General features: G+C 43.7%; 1 protein-coding gene across 2 annotated transcripts in view; it reads right to left on the bottom strand.

Annotated features, from left to right (window-relative positions):
- The window catches only part of LOC143805852 (G-protein coupled receptor 4-like), a 58360-nt gene that overhangs the window by 31357 nt on the left and 409 nt on the right, over window positions 1-26594 (bottom strand). The window contains exon 2 of one of the 2 annotated variants that reach the window (XM_077285574.1): window positions 12154-12260. The exons of the other annotated variant lie outside the window; for it this stretch is intronic. The gene's annotated coding sequence lies outside the window, so the exon portion shown is untranslated. The remainder of the gene's footprint in view (window positions 1-12153; window positions 12261-26594) is intronic. 2 annotated transcript variants of the gene reach the window in all.

The following is a 26594-nucleotide window of genomic DNA, read 5'->3' as shown; positions in this document are numbered from 1 at the left end:
GAGCTGCAGAACCCAGGAACATAGATTACTCATTTTACAGAGCAGAGCTTTTCACCATTTCCATCAGTCTGTCGCTGAAGCTACCCACAGCTGATTGGTGGAGTTTCCGATGTTGGATCCCCACTGATTTGATACGGATGACCTAACCTGAGGATCTTCGATATGTCATCACTATCAGAAGCCCTCAAAACCCAAATGTTCTCCATCATTAGGGAGGAAGTTTATAAAGGGCTACAGTAAAACTATGTCCTATGTTATTATTAATCAAGTGCACAACCTGCATGGAGCACTCAATTTTTAGATCTACATAGGATATGCATTTGTCATTTGAAGTTTCTTAATTGTGTTTTAAATGGATGACTGGAGATAGTTTAATGCAATTTGTTTTAAGCAGGTAACAATGGTTTATCATAAAAACACATATGTACAGTAAAAAAATAATGCGGGGTGTTACAATGTATGAAATATCATGGTATACTTTTATTATACTTTCTCCTTTACACGTTAAAGTGAACTTTTCAGGACTAGTGGTATTGGCTGTATATGGTCATAGTAGAATAAGAAAAATTACCATATATCTGTTTTGTAGTGATCCGATGTGCAAATGCTGAGAAATCAAATTCAGAAGTCCTATACAAATTATCCTGCAAGTGTACTAGGGGTGTGTCAATGTAATCCGAGTACCAGGATAATTAGCATGTGGCTTCAGAGCTTGATTTCTCTGCGCTGATACATCAGATTACTACAAGAGAGCCGGTATAATTTTTATTGTTCTATGACCTATAAAGCCATACCACTAATTTGACTAGTAAAATTGTCCTTACAGGTTTCCTTTAAAGAAGCACATTTTAATGAGGAACTACCGTAATATGCAAAACAAACCACAAGTCTAAGGAAATAAACCACAAAACTGGAAAAAAAAATAAAAAAAAAGTTGCTAGCAGAATATTTTTAGCTTTTGTTTTGTTTTCTAGTTAAAGGAGAACTCAGATTTTCTAGTTCATAAAAAAAAACAAAACACTACTTTCTAAATATACTAACACTAGTGATGAGCATACGTGCTGGGATAAGGTGTTATCGGAGCATGCTCGGGTGCTAATCGAGTGTCTTCGGCGTGCTCGAATAATATGTTTGAGTCCCCGTCCCTTGCCTAACAAACAGGCAATCCCTTCATATCTCTTGGCTCTCGAACAGCGGGGACTCGAACATATTTTTCGAGAATGCCGAAGACACTCAAATAGCACCCAAGCATGCTCAGATAACACCTCATCCGAGCATGTTCGCTCATCACTAATTAAGGCTACTTTCACACTAGCGTCGTGCACTGCACGTCGCAATGCGACTTTGCAGAGCATCGACGCATACTGTGCAAGCGCCGCACAACGGGGGCAGCGGATGTTGTTTTTCAACGCATCCGCTGCCCCATTGTGAGGTGCGGGGAGGAGGGGGCGGAGTTCCGGCCGCACATGCGCAGTCGGAAAAGACGGGAACGACGCATCAAAAAACGTTACAAGCAACGTTTTTTGGTGGCGACGGTACGACGCAACACGACGCTACCGTCGCACGACGGTTGCGATGTGTGGCAATGCGTCGCACTGCGTCGCTAATGCAAGTCTATGGAGAAAAAAACGCATCCTGCAAGCACTTTTGCAGGATGTTTTTTTTTCTCCAAAACGACGCATAGCGATGTGCAGTGCACGACGCTAATGTGAAAGTAGCTTAACACAGGAGGGGATCAGTTTCATACCTCGTGGGGGTTTGGATGAGGACAGGCCTCTTAAGCAAGAATCTTCTACAAGTCTTCTCTGGGAGTGCATAAGATTAGTAATACCTCTATAAGATACACATCAGTGCACACAAGCAAATGTGGAAGCAAAGTGATGTAGTTAATAGGGGAGGGGTTAGTGAATTATATTTTCCTCGATACAACCACATTTTTATGCAACAACCCATGTCATTATTTTTTTTTTTTTTACACCCTGCTCTATATTTGTGTGCATTGAGAATGTTGCTTTTTATAAAATACATGTTCTAGAATGGCCAAATTATGTACAAGCAATTCCTCAAGTTATTCTGGCTATTTAATGGACTCGAGGCCATTACCACTAATATTATAGTCTTGTTTTTGCCACAGTTTTGATCATAGGAAAAAAAAAAGATAGTGATGTGTGAACGCAGCCTTTCCATTTACAACAATTCGCCTTTGCTGTACAAATGAGAATAATACTTTTTATGCCTGGACAAGACTTTTTTTTTTTTAAATTTCACATTAGTCTTGCAGAAAAGTCCACTGGAATAAGGCCTGTTTCACACGTCAGTGGCTCCAGTACGTGTGGTGACAGTTTCCTCACGTACCAGAGACACTGACTCACGTAGACACATTAAAATCAATGTGTCTCTGCACGTTAGCGTGTTTTCACGGACCGTGTGTCCGTTTGAAAAACACGGAGACATGTCAGTGTTCGTGGGAGCGCACGGACCCATTAAAGTCAATGGGTCCGTGTAAAACATGTACCGCACACGGATGCTGTCCGTGTGCCGTGCAGGAGACAGCGCTACAGTAAGCGCTGTCCCCCCAGCAGTGTTTGCTGGAGAGAAGGAATGAAAAATCAATGGTTTTTTTAAATTATTTTTGTCTTTAAAATAAAGATCCTTGTCACCTCCCCCCTCCCACCCCCTGTGCGCCCGCCCACTGGAAATAAAATACTCACCCAGCTCCCTCGATGCTTCCTCTCAGCATCGCAGCTTGTCCTGTATGAGCGGTCACGTGGTGCCGCTCATTACAGTGATGAATATGCGGCTCCACCTCCCATAGGGGTGGAGCCGCATATTCATCACTGTAATGAGCGGTACCACGTGACCGCTCATACAGGAAGAAACTGCGGCGCTGAGAGGAAGCATCGAGGGAGCTGGGTGAGTATTTAATTTCCAGGGGGCGGGCGCACAGGGGCCGGGAACTTGATTTTAACCACAAAAAAAAAAAAAAAAAAGATTTTTCATTCCTTCTCTCCAGCGAACGCTGCTGGAGAGAAGGGATGAATTCCGGCTTCAGCACCAGATGCAGGGGACAGCGCTTATCTCTAGTGCTGTCTCCTGCACGGTCCGTGTGGTCCTCAGTGGTGTGGAGCCACATATTCATCACTGTAATGAGCGGCACCACGTGACCGCTCATACAGGACAAGCTGCGGCGCTGAGAGGAAGCATCGAGGGAGCTGGGTGAGTATTTCCAGTGGGCGGGCGCACAGGGGGTGGGAGGGGGGAGGTGACAAGGAACTTGATTTTAAAGACAAAAATAATTAACCCCTTAAGCCCCGAGGGTGGTTTGCACGTTAATGACCGGGCCAATTTTTACAATTCTGACCACTGTCCCTTTATGAGGCTATAACTTTGGAACGCTTTGACGGATCTTGGCGATTCTGACATTGTTTTCTCGTGACATATTGTACTTCATGTTAGTGGTAAAATTTATTCGATATAACTTGCGTTTATTTGTGAAAAAAATGGAAATTTGGCGAAAATGTTGAAAATTTTGCAATTTTCCAACTTTGAATTTTTATGCCCTTAAATCACAGACATATGTCACGCAAAATACTTAATAAGTAACATTTCCCACATGTCTACTTTACATCAGTACAATTTTGGAACCAACATTTTTTTTTGTGACGCAGTTATAAGGGTTAAAAGTTGACCAGCAATTTCTCATTTTTACAACACCATTTTTTTTTAGGGACCACATCTCATTTGAAGTCATTTTGAGGGGTCTATATGATAGAAAATACCCAAGTGTGACACCATTCTAAAAACTGCACCCCTCAAGGTGCTCAAAACCACATTCAAGAAGTTTATTAACCCTTCAGGTGTTTCACAGGAATTTTTGGAATGTTTAAATAAAAATGAACATTTAACTTTTTTTCACACAAAATTTATTTCAGCTCCAATTTGTTTTATTTTACCAAGGGTAACAGGAGAAAATGGACCCCCAAAGTTGTTGTACAATTTGTCCTGAGTACGCTGATACCCCATATGTGGGATAAACCACTGTTTGGGCGTATGGCAGAGCTCGGAAGGAAAGGAGCGCCATTTGACTTTTCAATGCAAAATTGACTGGAATTGAGATGGGACGCCATGTTGCGTTTGGAGAGCCCCTGATGTGCCTAAACACTGAAACCCCCTACAAGTGACACTATTTTGGAAAGTAGACCCCCTAAGGAACTTATCTTGATGTGTGGTGAGCACTTTGACCCACCAAGTGCTTTACAGAAGTTTATAATGCAGAGCCGTAAAAATAAAAAATCATTTTTTCACAAAAATGATCTTTTCGCCCCCAATTTTTTATTTTCCCAAGGGTAAGAGAAGAAATTGGACACCAAAAAATGTTGTGCAATTTGTCCTGAGTACGATGATACCCCATATGTGGGTGTAAACCATTGTTTGGGCGCATGGCAGAGCTTGGAAGGGAAGGAGCGCCATTTGACTTTTCAATGCAAAATTTACTGGAATTGAGATGGGACGCCATGTTGCGTTTGGAGAGCCCCTGATGTGCCTAAACATTGAAACTCCCTACAAGTGACACCATTTTGGAAAGTAGACCCCCTAAGGAACTTATCTAGATGTGTGGTGAGCACTTTGACCCACCAAGTGCTTCACAGAAGTTTATAATGCGGAGCCGTAAAAATAAAAAATCATATTTTTTCACAAAAATGATCTTTTCGCCCCCAATTTTTTATTTTCCCAAGGGTAAGAGAAGAAATTGGACCCCAAAAAATGTTGTGCAATTTGTCCTGAGTACGCTGATTGTTATGGTCCCAATGGCAGGGGACCTCAGAGATTACCGCAAAGTCTGCAAAACATAAATACTCGCTCATAGGGAAGTGGTAACTAGGCTGACCATATACCTGATCCTAGCGCAAACACTAACAGCAGCTGGGGAACGTGCCTACGTTGATCCTAGACGTCTCGCGCCAGCCGGAGAACTAACTAACCCTATCAGGGAAAATAAGACCTCTCTTGCCTCCAGAGAAAAGACCCCAAAGTAATACAAGCCCCCAACAAATAACGGTGAGGTAAGAAGAAAAGACAAACGTAAGAATGAACTAGATTTAGCAAAGAGGCCCACTGACTAATAGCAGAATATAGTAAGAAGACTTATATGGTCAGCAAAAAACCCTGCAAAATATCCACGCTGAATATCCAAGAACCCCCAAACCGACTGACGGTGTGGGGGGAGAATATCAGCCCCCTAGAGCTTCCAGCGATATCAGGAATCACATTTTGTACAAGCTGGACAAAAAATAAGAATAAAGCAAATGATCAAAAGTACGAAAGCAGGTCTTAGCTTATCTTGCAAAGAACCAGGACCTGAAGACAGGAGCAAACAGAAGTGAACTGATTACAACGATGCCAGGCACTGGACTGAGAATCCAGGAAGTTTAAATAGCAACACCCATGGTCTAACGAAGCAGGTGAGTACCAACCTGGTAAAAGACAATCCAAGTGCCAAATCACTAGTGACCACAAGAGGGAGCCAAAAGGTATAGTTCACAACAGCTGATACCCCATATGTGGGTGTAAACCATTGTTTGGGCGCATGGCAGAGCTTGGGAGGGAAGGAGCGCCATTTGACTTTTCAATGCAAAATTGATTGGAATTGAGATGGGACGCCATGTTGCGTTTGGGGAGCCCCTGATGTGCCTAAACATTGAAACCCCCCACAAGTGACACCATTTTGGAAAGTAGACCCCCTAAGGAACTTATCTAGATGTGTTTTGAGAGCTTTGAACCCCCAAGTGTTTCACTACAGATTATAACGCAGAGCCGTGAAAATATATATTTTTTTTTCTCAAAAATGATTTTTTAGCCCCCAGCTTTGTATTTTTACAAGGGTAACAGAATAAATTGGACCCCAAAATTTGTTTTCCAATTTGTCCTGAGTACGCTGATACCCCATATGTGGGGGGGAAACACTGTTTGGGCGCATGACAGAGCTCGGAAGGGAAGGAGCGCCATTTGGAATGCAGACTTAAATGGATTGGTCAGCAGCCGTCACGTTGCATTTGCAGAGCCCCTGATGTACCCAAACAGTACAAACCCCCCACAAGTGACCCCATATTGGAAACTAGACCTCCCAAGGAACTTATCGAGATGTGTTGTGAGAACTTTGAACCCCCAAGTGTTTCACTACAGTTTATAACGCAGAGCCGTGAAAATAAAACATCTTTTTTTTCCCCACAAAAATGATTTTTAGCCCCCCAAATTTTTATTTTCCTAAGGATAACAAGAGAACTTGGACCCCAGAAGTTGTTGTTCAATTTGTCCCGAGTACGCTGATAACACATATGTTGGGGTAAACCCCTTTTTGGGCGCACGGGAGAGCTCGGAAGGGAAGGAGCACTGTTTTACTTTTTCAACGCAGAATTGGCTGGAATTGAGATTGGACGCCATGTCGCGCTTGGAGAGCCCCTGATGTGCCTGGACAGTGGAAACTCCCCAATTCTACCTGAAACCCTAACCCAAACACACCCCTAACCCTAATCCCAAACGGTAACCCTAACCACACCCCTAGCCCTGACACACCCATAATTCTAATCCCAACCCTAATCCAAACCGTAAATGTAATCCAAACCCTAACCCTAACTTTAGCCCCAACCCCAACTTTAGCCCCAACCCTAACTTTACCTCCAACCCTAGCCCTAACCCTACCCCTAACCCTAAACGTGACTGAAATACGTGGCAATGAAATACGTGGCACTGAAATACGTGGCACTGAAATACGTGGCACTGAAATACGTTGCACTGAAATACGTGATACATGGCACTTAAATACGTGGCACTGAAACACGTGGCACTGAAATACGTGATACGTGGCACTGAAATACGTGGCACTGAAATACGTGGCACTGAAATACGTGGCACTGAAATACGTGGCACTGAAATACGTGGCACTGAAATACGTGACACGTGGCACTGAAATACGTGATACGTGGCACTTAAATACGTGGCACTGAAACACGTGGCACTAAAATACGTGGCACTGAAATACGTGGCACTGAAATACGTGGCACTGAAATACGTGGCACTGAAATACGTGGCACTATGACTGTCAGAAAATGTTCATTAAACGGTTAGGGGTGAGGTTAGGGGTAGAGTTAGGGTTAGGGTTTGGATCCCTTTATCACCTTGATGGTGGTGGGTGGCTTTTCAGTGTGTTTTCTGTTTTTTTTTCGATAAAAACGCATGCGTTTTTAACGCAAACAAACGCATGTGCTTAAAAACGCAAGAAAATACTGCAGGTTGTATTTCTGAAAATGAACACATGCAGAAAAAAAACGCATGCGTTTGAAAACGCGACCAAACGCGTACAAAAAAACGCATGCGTTTTCAATGTTAAATATAGGGAAAAAACGCTGCAGACAAAAACGCAAGTGTGAAACCAGCGACGCTTTTTATAGCAAAAAAGTTTTTGCGTCTCCACATTTTGAGACCTATAATTTTTCCACATTTTGCTCCACAGAGTCATGTGAGGTCTTGTTTTTTGCGGGACGAGTTGACGTTTTTATTGGTAACATTTTCGGACACGTGACAGTTTTTGATCGCTTTTTATTCCGATTTTTGTGAGGCAGAATGACCAAAAACCTGCTATTCATGAATTTCTTTTGGGAGAGGCGTTTATACCGTTCCGCGTTTGGTAAAATTGATAAAGCAGTTTTATTCGACGGGTCAGTACAATTACAGCGATATCTCATTTATATCATTTTTTTATGTTTTGGCGCTTTTATACGATAAAAACTATTTTATAGAAAAAATAATTATTTTGGTATCGCTTTATTCTCAGGACTATAACTTTTTTATTTTTTTGCTGATGATGCTGTATGGTGGCTTGTTTTTTGCGGGACAAGATGACGTTTTCAGCGGTACCATGGATATTTATATCAGTCTTTTTGATCGCGTGTTATTCCACTTTTTGTTCGGCGGTATGGTAATAAAGCGTTGTTTTTTGCCTCGTTTTTTTTTTTTTCTTTTCTTACGGTGTTTACTGAAGGGGTTAACTAGTGGGGCAGTTTTATAGGTTGGGTCGTTACGGACGCGGCGATACTAAATATGTGTACTTTTATTGTTTTGTTTTTTTTATTTAGATAAAGAAATGTATTTATGGGAATAATATATTTTTTTTATTATTATTTATTTAGGATTTTTTTTCTTTTTTTTTTTTTTTACACATGTGGAAAAAATTTTTTTTTACTTTTTTACTTTGTCCCAGGGGGGACATCACAGATCGATGATCTGATAGTGTGCACAGCACTCTGTCAGATCACCGATCTCACTGACAGGGCTGCAGGCTTACCAGCGTCTGCACTGAGCAGACACTCGGTAAGCCACCTCCTTCCCTGCAGGACCCGGATGCCGCGGCCATCTTGGATCCGGGACCTGCAGCCAGGAAGGAGGTAGGAGACCCTCGCAGCAACGCGATCACATCGCGTTGCTCCGGGGGTCTCAGGGAAGCCCGCAGGGAGCCCCCTCCCTGCGCGATGCTTCCCTATACCGCCGGTACACCGCGATCATGTTTGATCGCGGTGTGCCAGGGGTTAATGTGCCGGGGGAGGTCCATGACCGCTCCTGGCACATAGTGCCGGATTTCAGCTGCGATAGGCAGCTGACACCCGGCCGCGATCGGCCGCGCTCCCCCCGTGAGCGCGGCCGATCGCGTATGACGTACTATCCCGTCACCGGGAATTAAGTCCCAGGTCACCTTGACGGGATAGTACGTCATACGGGATTAAGGGGTTAAAAAAATATTGATTTTTCATTCCTTCTCTCCAGCGAACGCTGCTGGAGAGAAGGGATGAATGGCGGCTTCAGCACCACGCTGGGGACAGCGCTTACTGTAGCGCTGTCTCCTGCACGGTCCGTGTGGTCCTCAGTGGACACACATCTGCCGCACGTGTGCCACACTGATGTGCCACGTGAGCTCACGGACACACGGACACGGATAACTCTGGTACCGGAAATATCTGGACATGTGAGACTGCCCTGAAGCACAGAGCGCATCATGAAGACCATGGAACACAACAGGCAGGTCCATGATACTGTTGTGGAGAAGTTTAAAGCTGGATTTGGATACAAAATGATTTCCAAAACTTTAAACATCCCAGGAAGCACCGTGCAAGCGATCATATTGAAATGGAAGGAGTATCATACCACTGCAAATCTACCAAGACCCGGCCGTCCCTCTAAACTTTCATCTCAAACAAGGAGAAGACTGATCAGAGATACAACCAAGAGGCCCATGATCATTCTGGATGAACTGCAGAGATCTACAGCTGAGGTGGGACAGTCTGTCCACACGACAACAATCAGTCATACGCTGCACAAATCTGGCCTTTATGGAAGAGTGGCAAGAAGAAAGCCATTTCTCAAAGATATCATAAAAAGTGTCATTTAACTCCTTCACCCCCAGAGCTTTTTCCGTTTTTCGCTCCCATCCTTCCCAGTGCCATAACTTTTTTTCTTTTTCCGTCAATATGGCCATGTGAGGGCTTATTTTTTGCGGGACGAGATGTACTTTTGAATGATACCATTGGTTTTACCACGCCGTGTAACAGAAAACGGGGAAAAAATCCAAGTGCGACGAAATGTGCAAAAAAAGTGCAATCTCACACTTGTTTTTTGTTTGGCTTTTTTGCTAGGTTCACTAAATCCTAAAACTGACCTGATATTATGATTCTCCAGGTTATTACGAGTTCATAGACACCAAACATGTCTAGGTTCTCTTTTATCTAAGTGGTAAAAAAAAAAATTCCAAAGTTTGCTTAAAAAAAAAAAAAAAAAAAAAAAAAAAAAATGGCGCCATTTTCCGATACCCGTAGCGTCTCCAATTTTCGTGATCTGGGGTCCGGTGAGGGCTTATTTTTTGCGTGCCGAGCTGGCGTTTTTAATTATACCATTTTGGTGCAGATACGTTCTTTTGATCGCCCGTTATTGCATTTTAATGCAATGTTACGGCGACCAAAAAAACGTAATTTTGTCGTTTTGATTTTTTTCTCAGGTCAGGTTAATCCTTTGTTTTTATTGATAGATCGGGCGATTCTGAACACGGCGATACCAAATACGTGTAGGTTTGATTTTTTTTTATTGTTTTATTTTGATTGGGGAGAAAGGGGGGTGATTTGAACTTTTATATATTTTTTATTTTTTTTATATTTTTAAACTTTTTTTTTTTTTTTTTTTTTAAATTTTGGCATGCTTCAATAGCCTCCATAGGAGGCTAGAAGCATGCACAACTCGATCGCCTCTGCTACATAGAGGTGAAGCACAGATCACCTCTATGTAGCAGAAATGCAGGGTTGCTTTGAACGCCGACCACAGGGTGGCACTCAAAGCAATCGGCCATCAGCAACCATCAGCAATCAGCAAGTGGTTGTTATGGCAATGCACCGATGACCCCCGATCATGTGACGGGGTCAGCGGTGCGAGAACCTCCGGCCGCGCGGCCGGGAGCGCTAGATAAATGCATTTAACTAGTTAATGGGCGCGGGCGGATCGCGATTCCACTCGCGCTCATTGCGCGCACATGTCAGCTGTACAAAACAGCTGACATGTCGCAGCTTTGAGGTGGGCTCACCGCGGGGGTTCTGCCAGGTGACGTACTATTCCGTCAGCTGGCAGAAAGGGGTGTTAAAGTTTGCAACAAGCCACCTGGGAGACACACCAAACATGTGGAAGAAGATGCTCTGGTCAGATGAAACCAAAATCAAACTTTTTGGCAACAATGCCAAACGATATGTTTGGCATAAAGGCAACACAGCTCATCACCCTGAACACACCATCCCCACTGTCAAACATGGTGGTGGCAGCATCATGGTTTGGGCCTACTTTTCTTCAGCAGGGACAGGGAAGATGGTTAAAATTGATGGGAAGATGGATGGAGCCAAATACAGGACCATTCTTGAAGAAAACCTGTTGGAGTCTGCAAAATACCTGAGACTGGGACGGAGATTTGTCTTCCATGAAGACAATGATCCCAAACATAAAGCAAAATCTACACTGGAATGGTTCACAAATAAACGTATCCAGGTGTTAGAATGTCAAAGTCCAGACCTCAATCCAATCGAGAATCTGTGGAAAGAGCTGAAAACTGCTGTTCACAAACGATCTCCATCAAAGCTCACTGAGCTCGAGCTGTTTGCCAAGGAAGAATGGGCAAGAATTTCAGTCTCTCGATGTACAGAACTGATAAAGACATACCCCAAGCGACTTGCAGCTGTAATCGCAGCAAACGGTGGCGCAACAAAGTATTAAGTTAAAAGGGGCCGAATAATATTGCATGCCCCATTTTTCAGCTTTTGAATTTCCACAAAAATTTAAAATGACCAATAAGTTTCGATCAACTTCACAATTGTGTACTTGTTGTTGATTCTTCAAAAATTTACATTTGGTATCTTTATGTTTGAAGTATATGTGGGAAAAGGTTGAAAAGTTCCAGGGAGCCGAATACTTTTGCAAGGCACTGTACATGATGCATAAGTAAATACAGTGCGATGAACTAATGCCCAGATAAACATCTTAGATCATCAGGCTGTGCCATGATAAATATTATCATAGCACCACATATTGGACAGGTAGAGTGCATAATACCCACATTCTGCCATGCATTCCATGACGAATATTGTGCACATTGCACAGATAAACATTCTGTAAAGTGGCCTGATGGGGTGATGCTGCACCATGAAAATAAAAAGTGTCCCAGTTATAGTTTACACATTGCACCCCTCAGAACAGCCACCATGCCAAATTGTACAGACAGCACACCCACAACGCAGCATTACACCCCTGTGAGTAGATGGGTAGTAGTGCCCCACAATGGAGCGGAAGTCTTCAGCTAGCAGTATATATGAGGTAATGCCATATATTGTGGGGGATGGCATATCTGAAGAATAAAATATCAGGGTTTCCAAGTCTGACGTTACTTCTAATCCCTCCAATCGGCTGATTGCACGCTTCTGTCCACGCATTCTCTGAGGGGGGTTCCCTGCTGTGTTTTCCAGCAGGGTTACATAATGAAAATCTGCTCGCTTGTGCAGGATTAAAAGGTTACTCCATAATTGTGACAATATTTCCAACTTTTCATTTTTGCATTTCATAAATAAATCTCTCTACCTGTAAATGCTTCCAGCAGCGCAGTAGAATAGGTTTTCTTGGTTTTTATTACTTCATGCTCAGCTTGCTGTTAAGTACCTTTCCTATTATGGTAACATGTTCGAAGACTGAAAAAAAAAATGCAAAAAAAAAATGCAAAACCAAACCTCCCATTATAAATCTGTGGAGGACCAGAGCTGCAGAACCAGATTCACTTTGAGAGGCATATAAAAACATCAATTCTTCAAATTTAGCAAACCCCCAAAATTGCGTTAAATGTATCTAATGGGATTTGGACAGAAGTAAATACAATCTTCCTTCATTCACCTTGGGGAAAACGTCATCTTGCCATTATTTGGGATACATTCACACATCCTTGTGACACATCCCAATTTCTTCTTTTCTCTTGGACAGCATGCTAACCTATATGGGTTTAATTGATCCATACACACATCAGTTTTAAAAGCAGGTCCTTGTCTCTAGACCGGGAGACTCAAAAGTCTATTCTTATTTATTCTGAGGATCAGACTAGGGCATTGCAGTATATGAGGATCCATGTAAAACGGATGACTGACTTTGTACTTCAGAGATCCATCTGTTTTAACTGATCCATTGTTGTGTCAATGAACAATAAAAAAAATCTAATTTACCTGCTTCAGTGCAAAAAAAAAAAAAAAGCGAGAAATAACTGGGAGAATACTGGAGAAGGAAATTGGTCCTTTTTCCAAGGATGGTAAAACGTGTGAATACAGCCTTATCTGAATACCTTGGCCAAAGTAACGTGGCTTGCTGTGCCCCCCAGTCCCAGGGCATATGCTCTGCCAGTCCTCAGATAGGTAATAGACATTCACAGACAGACACTGAGCAGACGGTGCTCAGTGTCTGCTGGGTCACAGGCTGTATGGTCACATCATGCAACCATGCAGCCTGCCATCTAGATGTAGTAGAGCTAGACCTGTCGTGGGGCAAATGGATTAGCAGCATCTCTGCGGAAAGGTGAGGAATATTGTTGTTTGTTTTTTTAACTTTTGCAGACGACAAGGGCATCGGAGGAATGGGCGAGGTCGTAAGTATGGTTTAATTAAATTATTAAAGTAATCTGTGTTATTGTTCAAATTAAAGGACTTTACTCTGGGTGTCTGTGTATTCACACAATTCGACTATGGAGTTAGTAATGGGGGCGTCTTATTGACACCTCTCTATTACTAACCTCAGAGCTTGGTGTCATCTGACAATACAAAGGTGACATCAACCCCCCCCCCCCCCAACTATCACCCCACTTGCCACCACTACATGGCAAGAGGGAAGAGCGAGGCTAAGTGCCAGAATTGGCGCATCTTAGAGATGCGCCTTTTCTGGGGTGGCTGAGAGCTGATGCTTTTAACCTGGGGGGGCAGTATCCATGGCCCCTTCCTAGGCTATTACTATCAGCCTGCAGCTGTCTGCATAGCCTTTGCTGGTAATTAATTATAGGGGACCCTGCATCAATTTTTTTAGGGTCCCCCATTTTAATAGCCAGTAAAGGCTAAGTATATAGTTGTGAGCTGTTATTAATAGCCTGGAAAGCTCCAGGGGTATTACCCCCTTCCCAGGCTATAAACATCAGCCTCCAGCCATCAGTTTTCCCTCTGCTGGTTGTGAAAATTGTGCGTGAGCCCACACCATTTTTCTTTTTAAATAATCTTTAATTAAATTAAATACATATACAGTAAGATAAAAAACGTATCACAAGGCCAACACCCAGAGCAAAATCCTGATCAACAGATCAGTGTGAAGGTACTGTACAAGAATGGGGAAGGCTACTTTCACACTTCCGTTTTTCTGGGGTCCGTCGTGGTGCAGCAAAATGACGTATCGACGGACGTCATGAAAATAGGGAAAAACGTGTGCGACAGATCCAGTGTAATGACGGATCCGTCGTACGGGAATGGAGAGAGAGAAAGAGAGAGAGAAAGAGAGAAAGAGAGAGAGAAAGAGAGAGAGAGCGCTTCTGGGCATGCTCAGAGGGGAAAAACTGGATCCGTCGCTGGATTCCTGCGTGTGACGGTCAGCGACGGATCCTGCGTCGCTGACCGATTTTCCGACGTGCACAAAAAAACGTTACAATTCGCGTTTGCTCTGCACGACGGACCGCTATTTTACGACGGATCCAGTGCACGACGGATGAAACGGATAGCCATCCGTCATAATCCATCGCTAATACAAGTCTATGGGAAAATGTAGGATCCTGCAAATTTTTTTGCAGGATCCTGCATTCTCAAAAATCAACGGATTCTGACGGATCAGAAAAGACGGATGTGTGAAAGTGAATCCTGATCAACAGATCAGTGTGAAGGTGCAAGGATGGATAAAGTAGGTTCAGTGCAAGGTCATGAAAATTATACAAGAAAAAAACAAAACAAAAAGAACCAAGTAATTATAAAATATAAAGCTTTATTGAAACCAAACTATATACAGGTCCTTCTCAAAAAATTAGCATATAGTGTTAAATTTCATTATTTACCATAATGTAATGATTACAATTAAACTTTCATATACTATAGATTCATTATCCACCAACTGAAATTTGTCAGGTCTTTTATTGTTTTAATACTGATGATTTTGGCATACAACTCCTGATAACCCAAAAAACCTGTCTCAATAAATTAGCATATTTCACCCGACCAATCAAATAAAAGTGTTTTTTAATACCAAACAAAAAAACCATCAAATAATAATGTTCAGTTATGCACTCAATACTTGGTCGGGAATCCTTTGGCAGAAATGACTGCTTCAATGCGGCGTGGCATGGAGGCAATCAGCCTGTGACACTGCTGAGATGTTATGGAGGCCCAGGATGCTTCAATAGCGGCCTTAAGCTCATCCAGAGTGTTGGGTCTTGCGTCTCTCAACTTTCTCTTCACAATATCCCACAGATTCTCTATGGGGTTCAGGTCAGGAGAGTTGGCAGGCCAATTGAGCACAGTAATACCATGGTCAGTAAACCATTTACCAGTGGTTTTGGCACTGTGAGCAGGTGCCAGGTCGTGCTGAAAAATGAAATCTTCATCTCCATAAAGCATTTCAGCTGATGGAAGCATGAAGTGCTCCAAAATCTCCTGATAGCTAGCTGCATTGACCCTGCCCTTGATGAAACACAGTGGACCAACACCAGCAGCTGACATGGCACCCCACACCATCACTGACTGTGGGTACTTGACACTGGACTTCAGGCATTTTGGCATTTCCTTCTCCCCAGTCTTCCTCCAGACTCTGGCACCTTGATTTCCGAATGACATGCAAAATTTGCTTTCATCAGAAAAAAGTACTTGGGACCACTTAGCAACAGTCCAGTGCTGCTTCTCTGTAGCCCAGGTCAGGCGCTTCTGCCGCTGTTTATGGTTCAAAAGTGGCTTTACCTGGGGAATGCGGCACCTGTAGCCCATTTCCTGCACACGCCTGTGCACGGTGGCTCTGGATGTTTCCACACCAGACTCAGTCCACTGCTTCCTCAGGTTCCGGTCACCTCTTCTCGTTGTACAGCGTTTTCTGCCACATTGTTTCCTTCCAACAGACTTACCATTGAGGTGCCTTGATACAGCACTCTGGGAACAGCCTATTTGTTGATAAATTTCTTTCTGGGTCTTACCCTCTTGCTTGAGGGTGTCAATGATGGCCTTCTTGACATCTGTCAGGTCGCTAGTCTTACCCATGATGGGGGTTTTGAGTAATGAACCAGGCAGGGAGTTTTTAAAAGCCTCAGGTATCTTTTGCATGTGTTTAGAGTTAATTAGTTGATTCAGAAGATTAGGGTAATAGGTCATTTAGAGAACCTTTTCTTGATATGCTAATTTATTGAGACAGGTTTTTTGGGTTATCAGGAGTTGTGTTGCGAATTTGGTTTTTGGGCTCCCCCGGTGGTCGCTGGTGGTACTGGACTTGTGTGCTTCACTTTCTCTGTTCACCTGTTTCCATCAGCATGTGGGAGTATCCTATTTAGCCTTGCTGCTCAGTTATTCTAGTGCCGGCCATCAATGTAACCAGAGCCTTTCTGTTGCATGTTCCTGCTTCTAGACTACTATCAGCTAAGTTGGACTCTTAGTCCTAAGTTTGTTTGCATTTTTGTTCCAGTTCTCAGTTATGTTATGTTTCTGTAGCTGGAAGCTCTTGTGGGCCGAAATTACCACTCCGGTGTCATGAGTTGACACATGAGTCTTAAAGTAATTTCTGGATGGTATTTTAATAGGGTTTTCAGCTGACCGTGAAGTTCCCTATTGTATCTTCTTCTATCTAGTAAGCGGACCTCGCTTTGCTGAACCTACCTTCATACTGCGTATGTCTTTTCCTCTGAACTCACCGTCAATATATGTGGGGGGCTTCTGTCTCCTTTTTGGGGGAATTTCCCTAGAGGTAAGCCAGGTCTGTTTTTTTTCCTCTATTAGGGTTAGTTAGTTCTCCGGCTGGCGCTGGGCGTCTAGGGATAAAACGTAGGTACGTCACCCGGCCACTGTTAGTTGTGTGGTAGGTTTAGCTCACGGTCAGCTCGAGATTCCATCACCCAAGAGCTAGTCTGTTATTTAAGTTCTCTGACGTTCCCTTGCCATTGGGAACCATGACAGTATGGCCGGCCAAGGGTTAAAACCGTTGGCAGAAGAAAGGAGAGAAAAAGAAGTCTGCAGATTTTTTTTTTTTTTTTTCTTCTGAGCTTGCTCTATTGTTGACTCAGTTGCATTTCTGCTCTAATTGCAGCCTTTGCCTCTCTCTCTCCTTCTAATCCTTGAATGGCTCTGATCTCACCTGATTAAAATGGATCCTCAGAGTTTGGCTACAGGTTTGAATAATCTTGCTACGAAGGTTCAAAATTTACAGGATTTTGTTATTCATGCCCCTATATCTGAACCTAGAATTCCTATACCAGAATTTTTCTCCGGGGATAGATCTCGTTTCCTGAATTTCAAATATAATTGTAAATTATTTCTTTCCCTGAGATCTCGCTCCGCTGGAGATCCCGCACAGCAGGTTAGGATAGTAATTTCCTTGCTGCGGGGTGACCCTCAAGACTGGGCATTTGCATTGGCACCCGGGGATCCTGCGTTGCTCAATGTGGATGCGTTTTTTCTGGCTTTGGGGTTGCTTTATGAGGAACCTAATTTAGAGATTCAGGCCGAAAAGACCTTGATGGCCCTATCTCAAGGGCAAGATGAAGTTGAAATATACTGCCAAAAATTTCGTAAATGGTCTGTGCTTACTCAGTGGAATGAGTGCGCCCTGGCGGCGAATTTCAGAGAGGGTCTCTCTGATGCCATTAAAGATGTTATGGTGGGGTTCCCTGCACCTACAGGTCTGAATGAGTCCATGACAATGGCTATTCAGATTGATCGGCGTTTGCGGGAGCGCAAACCTGTGCACCATTTGGCGGTGTCTTCTGAGAAGGCTCCAGAAAATATGCAATGTGATAGAATTCTGTCCAGAAGCGAACGGCAGAATTTTAGGCGAAAAAATGGGTTGTGCTTCTATTGTGGTGATTCATGTTATATCAGCATGCTCTAAACGTACAAAAAAGGTTGATAAGTCTATTTCAATTGGCACTTTACAGTCTAAGTTTATTTTGTCTGTGACCTTGATTTGTTCATTATCGTCAATTACCGCGGATGCCTATGTCGACTCTGGCGCCGCTTTGAGTCTCATGGATTGGTCCTTTGCCAGGCGCTGTGGGTTTGATCTAGAGCCTCTGGAAGTTCCTATACCTCTGAAGGGTATTGACTCTACACCATTGGCTAGTAATAAACCACAATACTGGACACAAGTGACTATGCGTATGAATCCAGACCATCAGGAGACGATTCGCTTCCTTGTGTTGTACAATCTACATGATGTTTTGGTGCTCGGATTGCCATGGTTACAATCTCATAACCCAGTTCTTGACTGGAAAGCAATGTCTGTGTTAAGCTGGGGATGTCAGGGGGCTCATGGGGACGTACCTTTGGTTTCCATTTCGTCATCTATTCCCTCTGAGATTCCGGAATTTTTATCTGATTATCGTGATGTTTTTGAGGAGCCTAAGCTTGGTTCACTACCTCCTCACAGAGATTGCGATTGTACCATAGATCTGATTCCGGGCAGTAAATTTCCAAAGGGTCGTTTATTTAATCTGTCTGTACCTGAACATGCTGCTATGCGAGAATATATTAAGGAGTCCCTGGAAAAGGGACATATTCGTCCTTCTTCATCTCCCTTAGGAGCCGGTTTTTTCTTTGTATCTAAAAAAGATGGCTCTTTGAGGCCGTGTATTGATTATCGACTCTTGAATAAAATTACAGTCAGATATCAGTATCCTCTGCCACTGCTGACTGATTTGTTTGCTCGAATAAAAGGGGCTAAGTGGTTCTCTAAGATTGATCTCCGTGGGGCGTATAATTTGGTGCGAATTAAGCAGGGGGATGAGTGGAAGACCGCATTTAATACGCCCGAGGGCCATTTTGAGTATTTAGTAATGCCTTTTGGTCTTTCAAATGCCCCTTCAGTCTTTCAGTCCTTTATGCATGACATTTTCCGGGAATATTTGGATAAATTCATGATCGTGTATCTGGATGATGTTTTGATTTTTTCGGATGACTGGGATTCTCATGTCCAACAGGTCAGGAGGGTTTTTCAGGTTTTGCGGGCTAATTCCTTGCGTGTGAAGGGTTCTAAGTGTATTTTTGGGGTTCAAAAGATTTCTTTTTTGGGGTACATTTTTTCCCCCTCTTCCATTGAGATGGATCCTGTCAAGGTTCGGGCTATTTGTGATTGGACGCAACCTTCTTCGCTTAAGAGCCTTCAGAAATTTTTGGGCTTTGCTAATTTTTATCGTCGATTTATAACTGGTTTTTCTGATGTTGCTAAACCTTTGACTGATTTGACCAAAAAGGGTGCTGATGTTGCTGATTGGTCCCCTGCTGCTGTGGAGGCCTTTCGGGAGCTTAAGCGCCGCTTTTCTTCCGCCCCTGTGTTGCGTCAGCCTGATGTTACTCTTCCTTTTCAGGTTGAGGTCGATGCTTCCGAGATCGGAGCTGGGGCGGTCTTGTCGCAGAAAAGTTCCGATTGCTCCGTGATGAGACCTTGTGCGTTCTTTTCTCGAAAATTTTCGCCCGCCGAGCGAAATTATGATATTGGTAATCGGGAGCTTTTGGCTATGAAGTGGGCTTTTGAGGAGTGGCGTCATTGGCTTGAGGGGGCTAGACATCAGGTGGTGGTATTGACCGATCACAAGAATTTGATTTATCTTGAGTCTGCCAGGCGCCTGAATCCTAGACAGGCGCGCTGGTCGTTGTTTTTCTCTCGGTTTAATTTTGTGGTCTCATACTTACCAGGTTCTAAAAATGTGAAGGCGGATGCCCTTTCTAGGAGTTTTGAGCCTGATTTCCCTGGTGATTCTGAACCTACAGGTATCCTTAAGGATGGGGTGATATTATCTGCTGTTTCCCCAGACCTGCGACGGGCTTTGCAGGAGTTTCAGGCGGATAGACCTGATCGTTGCCCGCCTGGTAGACTGTTTGTTCCTGATGATTGGACCAGTAGAGTCATCTCGGAGGTTCATTCTTCTGCGTTGGCAGGTCATCCCGGAATCTTTGGTACCAGGGATTTGGTGGCTAGGTCCTTCTGGTGGCCTTCTCTGTCTCGAGATGTACGAGTTTTTGTGCAGTCTTGTGATGTTTGTGCTCGGGCCAAACCTTGTTGTTCTCGGGCTAGCGGATTGTTGTTATCTTTGCCTATTCTAAAGAGGCCTTGGACTCACATCTCTATGGATTTTATTTCTGATCTCCCTGTTTCTCAGAAAATGTCTGTCATCTGGGTGGTGTGTGACCGTTTTTCAAAGATGGTTCATTTGGTGCCCTTGCCTAAGTTGCCGTCCTCTTCCGAGTTGGTTCCTCTGTTTTTTCAAAATGTGGTTCGCTTGCATGGTATTCCGGAGAATATCGTTTCTGACAGGGGGACCCAGTTCGTGTCTAGATTTTGGCGGGCGTTCTGTGCTAGGATGGGCATTGATTTGTCTTTTTCGTCTGCGTTCCATCCTCAGACTAATGGCCAGACTGAGCGAACTAATCAGACCTTGGAGACTTATTTGAGGTGTTTTGTGTCTGCGGATCAGGATGACTGGGTTGCCTTTTTGCCGTTGGCGGAGTTTGCCCTCAATAATCGGGCTAGTTCTGCCACTTTGGTTTCTCCTTTTTTTTGCAATTCGGGGTTTCATCCTCGCTTTTCTTCTGGTCAGGTGGAGTCTTCGGATTGTCCTGGAGTGGATACTGTGGTGGATAGGTTGCATCGGATTTGGGGACAGGTGGTGGACAATTTGGAGTTGTCCCAGGAGAAGACTCGGCATTTTGCTAACCGCCGTCGTCGTGTTGGTCCTCGTCTTCGTGTTGGGGACTTGGTGTGGTTGTCTTCTCGTTTTGTCCCTATGAGGGTTTCTTCTCCTAAGTTTAAGCCTCGGTTCATCGGCCCGTATAAGATTTTGGAGATTCTTAACCCTGTGTCCTTTCGATTGGACCTCCCGGCATCTTTTTCTATCCATAATGTTTTCCATCGGTCATTATTGCGCAGGTATGAGGTACCGGTTGTGCCTTCCGTTGAGCCTCCCGCTCCGGTGTTGGTTGAGGGTGAATTGGAGTACGTTGTGGAGAAGATCTTGGACTCCCGTGTTTCCAGACGGAAACTTCAGTATCTGGTCAAGTGGAAGGGCTACGGTCAGGAGGATAATTCTTGGGTGACAGCCTCTGATGTTCATGCCTCTGATTTGGTCCGTGCCTTTCATAGGGCTCATCCTGATCGCCCTGGTGGTTCTTGTGAGGGTTCGGTGCCCCCTCCTTGAGGGGGGGGGTACTGTTGTGAATTTGGTTTTTGGGCTCCCCCGGTGGTCGCTGGTGGTACTGGACTTGTGTGCTTCACTTTCTCTGTTCACCTGTTTCCATCAGCATGTGGGAGTATCCTATTTAGCCTTGCTGCTCAGTTATTCTAGTGCCGGCCATCAATGTAACCAGAGCCTTTCTGTTGCATGTTCCTGCTTCTAGACTACTATCAGCTAAGTTGGACTCTTAGTCCTAAGTTTGTTTGCATTTTTGTTCCAGTTCACAGTTATGTTATGTTTCTGTAGCTGGAAGCTCTTGTGGGCCGAAATTACCACTCCGGTGTCATGAGTTGACACATGAGTCTTAAAGTAATTTCTGGATGGTATTTTAATAGGGTTTTCAGCTGACCGTGAAGTTCCCTATTGTATCTTCTTCTATCTAGTAAGCGGACCTCGCTTTGCTGAACCTACCTTCATACTGCGTATGTCTTTTCCTCTGAACTCACCGTCAATATATGTGGGGGGCTTCTGTCTCCTTTTTGGGGGAATTTCCCTAGAGGTAAGCCAGGTCTGTTTTTTTTCCTCTATTAGGGTTAGTTAGTTCTCCGGCTGGCGCTTGGCGTCTAGGGATAAAACGTAGGTACGTCACCCGGCCACTGTTAGTTGTGTGGTAGGTTTAGCTCACGGTCAGCTCGAGATTCCATCACCCAAGAGCTAGTCTGTTATTTAAGTTCTCTGACGTTCCCTTGCCATTGCGAACCATGACAGAGTTGTATGCCAAAATCATCAGTATTAAAACAATAAAAGACCTGACAAATTTCAGTTGGTGGATAATGAATCTATAGTATATGAAAGTTTAATTGTAATCATTACATTATGGTAAATAATGAAATTTAACACTATATGCTATTTTTTTGGGAAGGACCTGTACAGTGGGGAAAAAAAGTATTTAGGCTGGTTTCACATTTGCATTCAGGAGGGCTGCGGATGGCTGGGTACATCCGCTCTTCTTCCTCCCTGAAGCTCCGCCTACTTCTGTAGGTGTACTGCGTTTCCCTGCATACCTATCTTTAACATTGGGCACACAGGGACATGCATTGTATGCAGATGCGTCCGCATATGGCGATTTACAGTTTTGCTCAAAAGTGCAAGTGCAATATAACATTCCCAATGATATAGCCTGGAGAATAATTATGTCCAGATCAGGGGATAAAGCAGATGTCCAAGAAGGCTGTATACCACATCAAGGACAAAGAGTGTAGAGCAAAAGAGAAGTGAAAACAGATAGGTAACTTTTAGGCAAACATTGTACTGAGACTCTGTGGTGCCACTCACCCCAACGCGCATTTCGGCGCTGTACCTTCTTCCGGGGGAGTAGCATCCATGAGTAATCAGGACCTTAAACATACCGAGGGGGCCTATCAAGATGTCTGATACAAAGCAGATTAACGCTAGAGTTGCCTACTGATGCGGACCCTCCTGACCGGTGACGCCCTCGTGATGCTTGCTTCCGGGAGCGGCCAGCGTCACATGCGCCACTGACATGCAGCGTTACTCTACTTTGTATAGGACATCTTGATAGGCCCCCTCGGTATATTTAAGGTCCTGATTACACATGGATGCCACTCCCCTGGAAGAAGGCACAGCGCTGAAATGCACGTTGGAGCCGGTGACACCACACAGTCTCAGGTACTTTTTAGGCAAGGGGTGGGGAACCTCAGGCTCCAGGGCCATTTACAACCCTAAATGACCTTTTATCAGGCCCCCGAGCACATTCTCAGGGACCGCCTTCTTGGGCAGGGAGGTGTATTTTGATTACAACCAGCTCATTAATTTCTTCTTGCTCGGTTAGCACACACATGCAGTGTTCACTACTGGACACTGAAGGGCATGCAATGAAAGATCACGTCCTGACACCAGTGCCAGAGTCAGGATGTACTTTGTGGGCGGAGTTTGTATGGCCCCCGAAGGATGGTATAAATAGCCAAATGGCCCTTGGCAGAAAAAAAAGATTCCCCACCCCTGTTTTAGGCAAACATTGTACTATTTGTTTTCACTTCTCTTTTGCTCTGCACTCTTTGTCCTTGATGTGGAATACAGTCTTCTTGGACATCTGCTTTATCCGCTGATCTGGACATACTTATTCTCCAGGCTATATCATTGGGTATGTTATACTGCACTTATGCACTTGCACGTTTGAGCAAAACTGTTTATCTTTTATATGCCTGCTGGTTTACCTGACTCTTACTGTGGTCCCACCTTATTTGGCTCACCTCTGTCATATCCCTACTTACCCTCAGTTATATGGTTTTATATAGTTTGGTTTCAATAAAGCTTTATATTTTATGATTACTTGGTTCTTTTTGGTGTTTTTTTCTTGTATGATTTTCATATACAGTAAGCTGCACACATACTGTACTAATTGCATTTGTCACAGACATCTGTATATCTACCTATTCTATTTGTATTTACTGTATGTAATCCATCTCTTCTACCCTGTTGGCTCCTGCAGTGATTTTACAGCACACGGCAGTTGAATTGCCAGCTTTCCCTCTATGTATGTAAAAAGCTCATGTTAAAAAAAATCGCATTGCATTCGGATGTAAGTAGGATGCTCGGTGTGAAAAATCGGATTCTACTTTACGTTTAGAAACAAAGTTCATTCAGATGGGAAACCTAGCAACAGATTACATAATCACAGACTGTATTCTGGAATAGAATTGATAGGCAAAAATTGACAAATTTGTATCCCTGCAGTAGATCAGACATGATCATGCAGCTGACATTGTGAGATTCCTTTATTAACATAGGAGGGGATTGCAATTCCCTCAAGATCTGAGATAGATAGATAGATAGATAGATAGATAGATAGATAGATAGATAGATAGATAGATAATTAACAATAGGCAAGCCATTAGCAGTTAATTTCTAATGATGCAGTAAAAAGTCACTAGGTGTGTTCTCTCGTATGAAGATGCTGCTTTTCTTTCTGCGGGCGTTGACACCAAAATACACTATGTTTATTGCTGCTTTTCTTTTTTTATGCCATTTTGATGTAGTAGAAAAAAAAGAAGTGGAAAAATGCACTAAGGGCATGTGTTACATGCACACTGAGCACTATGTGGGACTCCAGCCAGGCTTACACACATAGTTATTACCAACCAATCTAATGGTATTTTCACACAACGACTTACTCAAGAGGATTCTGCCTGGAATCTCCCTAAAAAAGCTCCCCATAAAATGAACATAGTGCACAGCAACATCAAAACAACATTGCTGTGCACACGTTCCATCTTGGTTAAAGGGAACCTGTCCCCCCCCCCCCCCAGGCGTTTGAAACTAAAAAGAGCCACCTTGTGCAGCAGTAAAGCTGCATTCTGACAAGGTGGCTCTTTTAGTTATTGGTGCTGTAACTGCAGAAATAATCCGTTTTGTAATTTGTCCCAAATACCTTTCTTCAGTCAAGGAGGCAGGCCTTTCCCCCCCTGCTGCAGACGCCACACAGCCGTCACTCAAATCCTCTTGGCGCCGCCTCCTCGTCGCTGTTTTGAAATGAGCCGGCGCCTGCGCTCTTTTCTCCCGCCTTGGGCAGGCACAGTGAGCCGAGCCAGAAGCAGGGAGCATCGCGGGCACGAGGGGAGGTGAGGAGTGTGTGTGTTTTTTTTTTACTGGCCTGTGAGGCCATTCTCGGGGGGGAGAGATGCGGGCAGTGCTGTATACTACTGTGTGGGCTGTGCTATATACTACTATGTGGGCCGTGCTATATACTACTATGTGGGCTGTGCTGTATACTATGTGGGCTGTGCTATATACTACTATGTGGGCTGTGCTGTATACTACTATGTGGGCTGTGCTATATACTACTATGTGGGCTGTGCTGTATACTACTATGTGGGCTGTGCTATATACTACTATTTGGGCTGTGCTGTATACTACTATGTGGGCTGTGCTATATACTACTACGTGGGCTGTGTTATATACTACTACGTGGGCTGTGTTATATACTACTACGTGGGCTGTGTTATCTGCTATGCGGGTTGTGCTATATACTATGGGGGAGGCCGTGTTATATACTATGGGGCTGTGTTATATACTATTGTGGGGGTATATTATATTCTATGGGGGAGGCTGTGTTATATACTATAAGGGGTATATTATATTCTATGGGGGAGGCTGTGTTATATACTATGGGGGGCTGTATTATATTCTATGGGGGCTACATTATATATTATGGGGAGGTGGGCTGTATTATATTCTATGGGGGGCTGTATTAGATTTTATGAGGGATGACTGTATCATACTCTTTGATGGGGCTGCATTATATTCTGTGGGGAGGTGGGCTGAATTATATTCTATTCGGGGCTACATTATATTCTATGGGGGGCTGTATTATATTTTTATTCTTTGAGGGGTGATTGCATCATACTCTATGAGGGGGCTGCATTAAACTATGGGGTGGCTGCATTATACTATATGTGGGCTGCATTATACTGTATTGGTGACTATGGGGAATACGTTATACTATATGAAGAACTATGGGGTGCATTATACTATGGGAAGTGAATTGTACTACATGGATGACTATGGCGGTGCATTATACTATATGGAGCACTATGAGGAGTGTATTATGCTATATGGAGGACTGAGCAGTGTATTTTAATATATGGAGGACTATAAGGAGTGTATTATACTATATGGAGGACTGTGGTGCACATTATAATATATGGAGGACTATGGGGTGTATTTTGCTAAACAAGTAAAATGCTGCATATTCAGATTGTTTTTGCTGGAACAAAAAACATTGTTCTCAGCAGCACATCGCCGGTGTAAACTGTAGATGTGCTGCTGATAACATGATACTGTATGGTGATCTGTTAGTGATCTATTAGTGATCGTTCTGTCCCATCATTATTCCTCAGCTGGTGGAAAGAGGTGGGGAAAGAAGCGTTGAACAACTTCAGTATTGTCGATCAAACTCATTTAGCGGCCTGAGATCAGCGCATGTAAATACAACCGAAATGCTTTTGTGTGATGTGCAATATGTTAGCATTTGGGGCCCCATTTTAATCTTTGCCTAGGGCCCCACTTTGCTAAAACTGGCCCTGCTTACAAGTGTTCAAAGATATACAGTCACCATGTGACAAGTGGGCCTGTGTAACTTCAAATGCCAGGGCTGAATTTTAGTCCCAGTCTGGCCCTGTTCAGGCGACTTTTGTCATCTCCCTCTCAGTGTATGAGATTTTACAAACGCTCATCCACACATTGCAGTGTAAATTGGTTAAAACTATATATTTGATATTGATTGTCTGTTCAGTGACGGAAGACGCCCCGTGTGTGAGGACAGTATATGGGCCCCTTTTTGTGGCTGTGACAAAACCTGCTTGCTGATTTGATAGCTGTCCCCTTTACCGCTGTGGGCCCCTGTGCAGCTGCACATGTTAAACCAATGATATATCCGCCCCTGGGCAAGATTATATTATGGATTTCACAGTTTTCAATGCAAAGGGTATGTTCTCATAGAGCTGCTTAATGTGGATTATGTATCAGACCTGCATCAGTAAACTTAGTGTGAACATACCCCAAGTGTGGAAGCTGCAATAATTCTGCAGACACTCTTAACACCCAAAAGGACAAAACTGTGCTCACATTCCATTAA

This window comes from Ranitomeya variabilis, chromosome 2 (assembly GCF_051348905.1).
Source record: "Ranitomeya variabilis isolate aRanVar5 chromosome 2, aRanVar5.hap1, whole genome shotgun sequence".
Classification (NCBI taxonomy): Eukaryota; Metazoa; Chordata; class Amphibia; order Anura; family Dendrobatidae; genus Ranitomeya; species Ranitomeya variabilis.
Note: the sequence above shows the minus strand (reverse complement) of the source record. Positions and strands in the feature narration are given on the sequence as shown.